The sequence below is a fragment of the Trichechus manatus genome, unplaced genomic scaffold (assembly GCF_000243295.1).
Source record: "Trichechus manatus latirostris isolate Lorelei unplaced genomic scaffold, TriManLat1.0 scaffold00041, whole genome shotgun sequence".
Lineage (NCBI taxonomy): Eukaryota > Metazoa > Chordata > Mammalia > Sirenia > Trichechidae > Trichechus > Trichechus manatus.
In genome coordinates this window covers 6691683-6700668 of record NW_004443977.1, presented here as the reverse complement: position 1 = coordinate 6700668, position 8986 = coordinate 6691683, and positions in this window count along the sequence as shown.

Genomic DNA, 8986 nt, shown 5'->3' with positions numbered 1-8986 from the left:
TATGGGTTCCAGGACTGAAGACTCACTGCAACAACTCGACAAGACTTCAGACGTTCCCTTGACACATTTCAATCTAGTCTGCTCCCTATTCATACTGTCAAGTTTCAAGCACTTCTGTGCTCTTGGAGGAATCGAGTTTTTATTATAAAAACCTATTTGAGTCCCCAAAGAGCTCTGAAACTTTTGTACCATTTTTCTGTCTCTTTCAATGGGTATTTTGTGTGAATGGTGAACTTGGGAAACATAAAAAGAAAAACATTAGTAAGAAATATGTAGACTCTGTAAGAATCAGCAAGGAAACCATGAACGATGTTTCAGTGAGTAAACCATGAATGTGGAACACATTTGACCGATTTGCTGTTTTCTTTACACGTTTTCTTTATGATTTGTTCCTCTTAGGATGACTGAACATTTATTTAGAGTTTAGATATGATCTTCGCATTGTTTAACTAATTGGCTATTTTACTTTAGAATCATTTAACCAATTTAAAAAGGCAATTAATTATTTTAAAAATGGATTTGAAGAGATATCACCAGTCATTTCTTTCAGAAATATCAATTTCCAAGATTTTTCTGATTATTTAGAGCTCACAGTCCATTCAAATAAAAATGGCTCACAAAATGCAGTCTTAATTTCCACTCATGATTTTATACTAACTACCCTTTTTCACACTTCCAAATTCCAATTCCAGATACTTAATATTTTAATATACTTTGTAAAAATGAATTCAGAAATTTAGATATTTCTTTGTAGCTAATTTCTACTAATGATAAAAAAATTCAGTTGCCTGCATTATGATAACTGAGAACAGACATAATACCTACCCTATCTACGAAATGTTTTAAAGAACAATTGTCAAGTATATAATACAATAGAAAGTGAACCTGACTGAGTTGCTGTGTGATCTTGAGAAAGTCACCCAACCTCTCTGGGCTTTGGTAAGATAAGGGAAGTTAAACTTAAAACTCTGGTCTTTCATATTCTCTTAATTTTTGCTATATGTGATCAAAAGCATTTACTTAACTTTTTTGTTTTTAAATCAACTTTGGGAAACACCACATTAGATGAATTTTAATGTCCTTTGCTTCCTTAAATCTTTAGTTTTCTTCTTTTCAAAATCCCATTCTATGACGCTGTGGGGTATATATATACAAAAGCCGCAGTTCCTCTCACCCACTTTTACCTGAACAGGTAAACAATCTACTATTGCATAATCAAATTTTTTTCATAGCATTTATCTCATACTCAGAGAAAATAGATCTTAAATGGCAGAATGAAACAGGTTGTATACCAAAGTGAAAATTTTTGTCCTTTTTGCTTATCCAGAAAAGCCATATATTCTTGAGCTGATTATTTATTTGTAAGGATTCACATTGGTTTTGTTCTTATCTTCATGTTGCGTTTAATCTTATTTTGTAAGTGCAGTTCCTTTTCTCCACTTCTTCTCAATATTATTTGTGGCTCCTAGTCCTTCAAGTTTCTCTCTTATGATATCTTCTTAAGATTTCTGTGAAGAGAGGAAGTAGTCATTGCAAATCATTGCAAGTATTTTTAAAAGAAATCTGGAAGTTACCAAAGAAAATTATGAGAATGCAGAAAAAACCAGAATGTGCAAAGAAGGAGATAAGAAAACCTCAGGCATCCCAGAAGTTGTGTTTTACATGACACCCAAGACTTGTATTTTTTATTTTGGCAAATCTTCCTATTTTCTTTTTCTGATTTATTAATTTTTGGGGGCAACACTGTTCACATGCTGTCTTTCAACTAAACTTAATTTTTACCCTTTTTTTGGAAAGAGAAGCTTCTTCTAATTTTCCTTAAAACTTGAGTCACTGGATGGAAGCCGAGTAGGATAGGAGAGGGGAGCAGAAGGTAACAGGAAAGACAGGTGCTAGTAATAAAGGGCTGAAGCATCTCCAGTGAGGATTACCCTGGAGATGGGTGCTCGTTCTGTGGACCATCCGTAGCACCAGTGGCCAGAGTCTGCTACTTGGGGTTCTCTGATGCAAATAAATGAAGCTACAATTTTTTTTTTCCTAGTGATGGATTTATCCTAAGTTATAAATATTCTCTTGCTTGGACCCTACTGGGGAAAAAAGTACATGTTATAAAATGCCTCCTGGTCAACTACTAATAAAACAGTTTTTTTACAATTGAGTTTTATGGCAATTTTAGGAGTAGAAAAGAGAAAAGTGGTACTATCGAGACATTGTGTAAACAGAAACAATGTATGTGTGTGAGAAAGAGAAAGGGAAGGGAGGAGAGAGAAGAGGAGAGGCGAAAGGGAGAAGAGGAAGTGGGGAGGGAAAGGAAGGGAGGAAGGTGACAGAGAAAGAGAAAAGCAGAGAGAAGGAAGGAGGGAGGGAGAGAGAAGAACAGAGGGAGACAGAGGGGGAGAGGGAGGGAAGGAGAAGAGAGGGAAAAAGATACATGCAGAGAGATAGAACGAGGAAGAGAGAGGAAGAGAGAAAGACAGAGAGAGAGTGAAACCCTTTCTAAGAGAGGCTGATTTAATTAAATTGGAGTGGAACATGGGCATGGATATTTCTAAAAAAAATATTTTATTGTGTTTTAGTGAAAGTTTACACAGCAAATTAGGTTCTCATTGAACAATTTCTATGCATATTGTTCAGTGAGATTGGTTACATTTTTCACAATCTATTAGCATTCTCATTACTTCCATTCTGGCCATTAATCTAGCTTCCCTGTCTCCCCTTACCTTCTCATCTTTGGTCTAGGGTAAATGTTTACTGTTTGGTTTCATTTAGATGATTATTTAGAGGAGCACAGTACTCATGAGTGATATTTATTTTATGGGCCAATCTGTCATTTGGCTGAAAGGTGACCTCTGGGAGTGGTTTGAGTTGCAAGTTTACTGGGTATCCCAGGGCAATAATCTCAGGGGTTCAACTGGTCTCTACCAGTCCAGTAAGTCTGGTCTTTTGTTAGGAATTTGTGTTTTGCGCTACATTTTTCTCCTGTTCTATTTGGGACCATCTATTGAGTCCCTGGTAGAAACAGTCTGTAGCTGGGCACCATCTAGTTCTTCTGGTTTCAAGGCAGGTGAGGCTGTTGTTTGTCTAGATGACTAGTTTGCAGACTAGTTTCTTCTCTGAGACTTTGGTTTCCTTCTTTCTCTTTTGTTCTGGACGAATAGAGACCAATAGTTGTATCTTAGATGGTTGCTTGCAAGCTTTTAAGACCCCAGATGCTACTCACCAAACTAGGATGTAGAACATTGTCTTTAGGGACTATATTGTGGCAGTTGACTGAGTTGCCCCATAAGACTATGGTCCTAAGCTCTCAAAATCAGTAAACTCATCCTGTGAGTATTTAGTTATGTCTAAAAAGTATCCACAACTGTGTCCCCTATGTGCTTTATTTTATATTTGAATATATATGCAGCACACATAAACAGGGCATGGATATTTTTTAAAAGCTCCTACGGTGATTTTAGTGTATAATTGGCATGGATTGAATTACGTCACCCCAAAAATGTGTGTATCAGTTTGGCTGGGCCATGATTCCCTGTATTGTGTGATTGTTCTCCATTTTGTGATTGTAATTTTATGTTAAAGAGGATTAGGGTGGGATTGTATAACAACCTTACTAGGATCATATCCCCAATCCAATGTAAAGGGAGTTTCCCTACGGTGTGGCCTGCACCACCTTTTATCTTACAAGAGATAAAAGGAAAGGGAAGCAAGCAGAGAACTGGGGACCTCATACCACCAAGAAAGCAGCACCAGGAGCAGAGCGCATCCTTTGGACCCGGGGTCCCCACGCAGAGAAGCTCCTAGTCCAGGGGAACATTGATGAGAAGGCCGACAGAGAAAGCCTTCCCCTGGAGCTGACACCTTGAATTTGGACTTTTAGGCTACTTTACTGTGAGGAAGTAAACTTCTCTTTGTTAAAGCCATCCACTTGTGGTATTTCTGTTATAGCAGCATTAGATAACTAAGACAATAATTAAAGTTGAAAACCATATATATAGAATTAAGGACTGATTCTTAGCTGTTTTTATTTTTGTTGTAATCATAGTTATTAGAGTTTTTAAACAAATGGTGTTCTGTGTCAATATTCCTTTCCCTTAACTATTTTCAACCTGTTCTGCAAACAACAGAATATAATGGCTTCATCAATTTAGGTCATTATTTAAATTAAAAAAGATAACAATAAACAATGCCCAGGTACCACATCTTCTAATTCTGTCAAATCCTATATACTGCTTTCTTCTTCCAAATGAGTTTAGTATTCTGTGCTGATAATAGCTAAGAGAAAAATAAACTTAGTTACAAGTCTTTTGGGAGAAAAGTATTACAAAGAAAATAAAAATTCTAGTTTATACCCTGCATAAAATTAATTAATTAACTTGAAGTATGGCTAAGTTCCTTACCTGATAAAGGTGTCTACCCAATATTAATACAAACATAATATTTAATAATAAAATATAAGAAATATTTCCTTTAAATTCAGAAATCGGACAAGGATGCCTACTATCCATGCTTCCATTCAACATTGTTTGGAAGTCAGTCATAAGTATTTGAAATAAATAAATAAAACTTATTATTCATAGATGATATACACAGAAAACCCATGAGGATCTACTGACAAATTATTAGAATTAATTACAGAGTACAACAAGGCTCCAGAAGATAATATCAAGACACAAGAAACAATTACCTTCCTCTATAGCGCTGACAAACAGTGAAATTTAATTTTTTAAAACTGACAATTATAATAGCTTCAAAAAAATACTAAAGAATAAATCTAACAAAATTTGAGCTAGAATTTATGAATAAACTTATAAAACTTTATTGAAAGACAATAACAAAGACCTCAGTAAATAGAGAGAAAAACATTTACAGGAACACTTATATTATAAAGGTGTTATTTCTTCCCAAATTATCTATAAATTCAATACACTCTCAATCAAAATTCTCTAAATGGTACATAATAACCCAATTCTAAAATATGTATAAAACAACAAACGCTTAAGGAAAATAAAGCTGATTTTGAAGAAGAACGTATTAGAAGAACTTGCCCTAGCATATATGAAAATTTATTATGAAGTTTTAGTAATTAAAATGGTGTGGTACTAACAGAGAAGAGACAAATATACTAATAGAAATGAACAGAAGTATATGACAGAAGTGCCATTGCTAATTAGTGGTGAAAGGATAAACTATTAAATGCATGATACCAGGACAATTGATAGTCCACCCAGAACAAAATAAAGTCATATCCTTACTATCCATAGAAATCAACTGAAGGCAAGTTAACTGTTAAAAACAAAACTTCATAACTTCCAGAAGAAAACAGAAAAAAAAAAAATCTTTATAATCTTAGGAAAATGTGTTTTTTAAAAAAGACATGAAAAAGCTCAAACAAGAAAAAAAAAGTTGATAAATTGATTATATTAAAATATTTAAAAATCTCTGCACAATGGAAGACTGTATGAATAAAGAATACAGCCAAGTCACAGACTTTGAAAGTATGTTTTCAGTGTATATAATTAGTATCCAAAATATATAAAGAACTTTTATACTCAATAAGAAAAGAAAAGACAAAGAACAGGAATAAGTAATTCACAGAAAAGGAAAATCAAATGAATAATAAAAACTAAACCTGTTGCTTTCTAGTTGATTCTGATTCATGTTTGGCTCCATGTATTACAGAGTGCAACTGCTACATAGGGTTTTCTTGACCATAATCTTTATGGAAGCAGATCACCAGGCCTTTCTTCTGTGGCGCTGCTGGGTGGGTTTGAACTGCCAATCTTTTGGTTAGTAGTCAAGTGCTTAACTGTTTGTGCCACCCAGGGAACTTTGAAAGACTTACCCAAAAAATCAAACCCATTGCCTTCAAGTTGATTACGACTCATACAACCCTATAGGACAGAGTAGAACTGCCCCACAGGGTTTCCAAGGCTGTAATCTTTATGGAAACAGACTGCCACATTTTTCTCCCAAGGAGCGTCTGGTGGGTTCGAACCATCAGCCTTCTGATTAGAAGCTGAATGCTTAACTGCTGTGCCACCAGGGCTCCTACAGGCATCACAAAATCAGCAGATTATAAATTGAGTGCATCATTACTCTGAACCCACCAAACCCACCTTTCCTGTATTAACTAGCTCAGTAAAGTTCAACACCATTCACCAAGAAGTATTCAATTGCTTAAGTCAGAAAACTGGTAATCATCCCTAACTTTTCTTTTATTTCTCCATCCCCTCATCAAGTCATCATGATTTGTCAATTCTCCCTTCTTAATATCTCATGCATTTATTCTCTTTATTCCCAGTATCAATTAGCTGTTGATTAGTAGTCACCTCGTATGTATTTTTCCATTCTCTTACTTTTAGCTTATCCAGATAATTATATTTAAAATGGATTTCTGATAGATGGCTAATATATAGTTTGTTCTTTTTTTTTTAAAAAAAAAAAAATCCAGTCTGACAGCCTCTGTCTTTTAATTGGTGAGTTTGAGCCATTTACGTTTAATGTATTTATTGATACAGATGAATTTAGGTCTGCCCTATTACTGTTTGTTTTCTGTTTATCTCCTCTGTTTTCTCTTTCTTCGTTGCCACTTTCCTGATTTCTTGTGGATTACGTGACTATTTTTAAGTTTTTCATTTCAATTTATCAATTGTTTTTTTTAAATATATCTTTGTATTATTTTTAGTGGTTGCTCAAGGAATTATAATATACATACTGAACTTTTCACAGTTACTTAGAATTAATATTTTACCACTTCATGTGAACTATAGAAACCTTGGAACTATATAGATTCCTTTAAACTCCCTCCTTTATTTTATAGTTTTTATATGTATTATACCTACATACATTGAAAAATCCACCAATGTTATAGTATTTGCTTTCAAACATCGCACATGTTTTAAATACTTAAGAGAAGTAAAATAGTCCATTACATTTCCTGAGACATTTACCACTTATAATGCTTTCGTTTCACTCCTGAAGTTCCAAATTTCCCTTGATTATCACTTCACTTCAGCCTGAAAAACTTCCTTTAGCCTTTTTTTTTTTTTTTAGAATATGTGCGTTGGTGATGAATTCTCTTAGTTTTTCTTCACCTGAGAATGCCTTTATTTTGAGTTTATTCCTGAAGGATATTTTCAAGTTGGCAGTGTTTTCCTGTCAATACTTGAAAGATGTTGTTGTACTGTCTTCTGGCTTCCAAGGTGTCTGATCAGAAATGTGCCATCTTTCAAGTTGTTTTTCCCCATAAATGTGTCATTTTTTTTCCTCTGGCTTCTTTAAAATTTTTTTCTTTATCTTTGGTTTTCAAAAGCTTGAATTTGATGTGTCTGGACATGACTTTCTATGAGTTTATTCTGTTTGGGATTTGCTGGACTGTGAAGATACATCTTTCACCATATCTGGGAATTCTTTAGTCATTTAAAAAAAAAATGTATTTATTTTGCACCAGTACCTTTGTCTTTTCTAGTTGGGACTCCACTGACACATGAGTTAGATATCTTGATATTATCTCAATGATTCCTGAGGCTCTATTTTTTTAAACCCTTCCCTTCCATTCTTGGATAATTAGAATAATTTCTATTGATTTATCTACAAGTTCACAGACTCCTTTATCATCTCCATCCTGCTATTGAACCATCCAGTGAATTGTTTATTTCAGCTATTATATTTTTCAGTTCTAAAATTTTTATTTGCTTCATTTTTAGAGGGATTTATTTATTTATTTTGCTGTGAATGTATGTTCTTCCATTCACTTAAAGAGTATTTACCTTTACCTCATGGGAGGTGGTTACAATAATTGTTTAAAGTCTTTGTAAAAAAAATTCCAACAGCTGGGTCATCTTGTGTTTGGCCTCTGTTGATTATCTTTTCTTTGACATTTGGTCAGATTTCCCTGATTCTTTGCATGCCAGATAATTCTGGACTAAATCCTTCACATTCTGAGTATTGTATTGAAAGACTCTCAGTCCTTTAAAATCCTGTGGGGAATGTTGATTTTTATTCCTTTTGTTTTAGCAGGCAAACAACCCAGTTAGGTCTCCACTTCTGTGGGTGATGGGTCCAGTTCTCAGTCTTTGCTATGCTTCTTTATGTCTGTTTCCCATATTTACTTTTTAAGGATGAGCTTGAAACTTCTGTCATTTCATACACAGAATTAAGGGATACCCTTCTCCAGCTCTTACCTCACTAAGATTTTCCCACACCCTCTGACTCAGTCTTCCAGGGTCCCCTTTTACTTGTTCCTCTCAGTTGTGTATTTCTGTGACTCAGAGGTCAAAGATGGGAGATAAAGCAGATTAAAAAAACAATCAGAAAACTCACTCCCTATACTGGTCATTTTCACATTTGACTTTGTTCTCCTGTCTGCCTATTACTGTTTATTTTTCAGAATTCACATGTAGTTGCTCTTTGCATTCTGTTCAGAGTTTTTAGTTGCAATCAGTAGGAGAGATAGGCTGTGTAGTAGCCTTATTCCCTGTCATGGATTGAATTTTGTCCCCCCAGAAATATCTATCAACTTGGCTAGGCCATGATTCCCAGTACTGTGTGATTGTCTACCATTTTGTCATCTGATATAATTTTCCCATTTGTTGTAAATCCTACCTCTGTGATGTTAATGAGGCAGGATTAGAGGCAGAAACTGAGGATGGGACCTAGGAATCTGAAGAATATCTCACAGAAATTCTTTTGTGTGCTAAGTTTTGCAAAGCATTGTCCTATGTAACTAATTCCTTAAGCTCATTTGAATGGTTAGGGAATAATGGGGAGAATTTAGCAAGTGGAAGAGGGGGCTGAATTGGAGTTAACTGACAAAGAGGAGATCAGTCAAAGAAGACAACTTGCAAACAAGGAGGAATGGGTGTGGCAGCAACTGAAAAGTCAATGTGGATGGTAAAATATGGCCCTAATAGTGGCTGAAAGGAACCCTGGTGGCACAGTGGTTAAGCACTTGGCTGCTAACTGAAAGGAGAAAAGACCTGGTCTG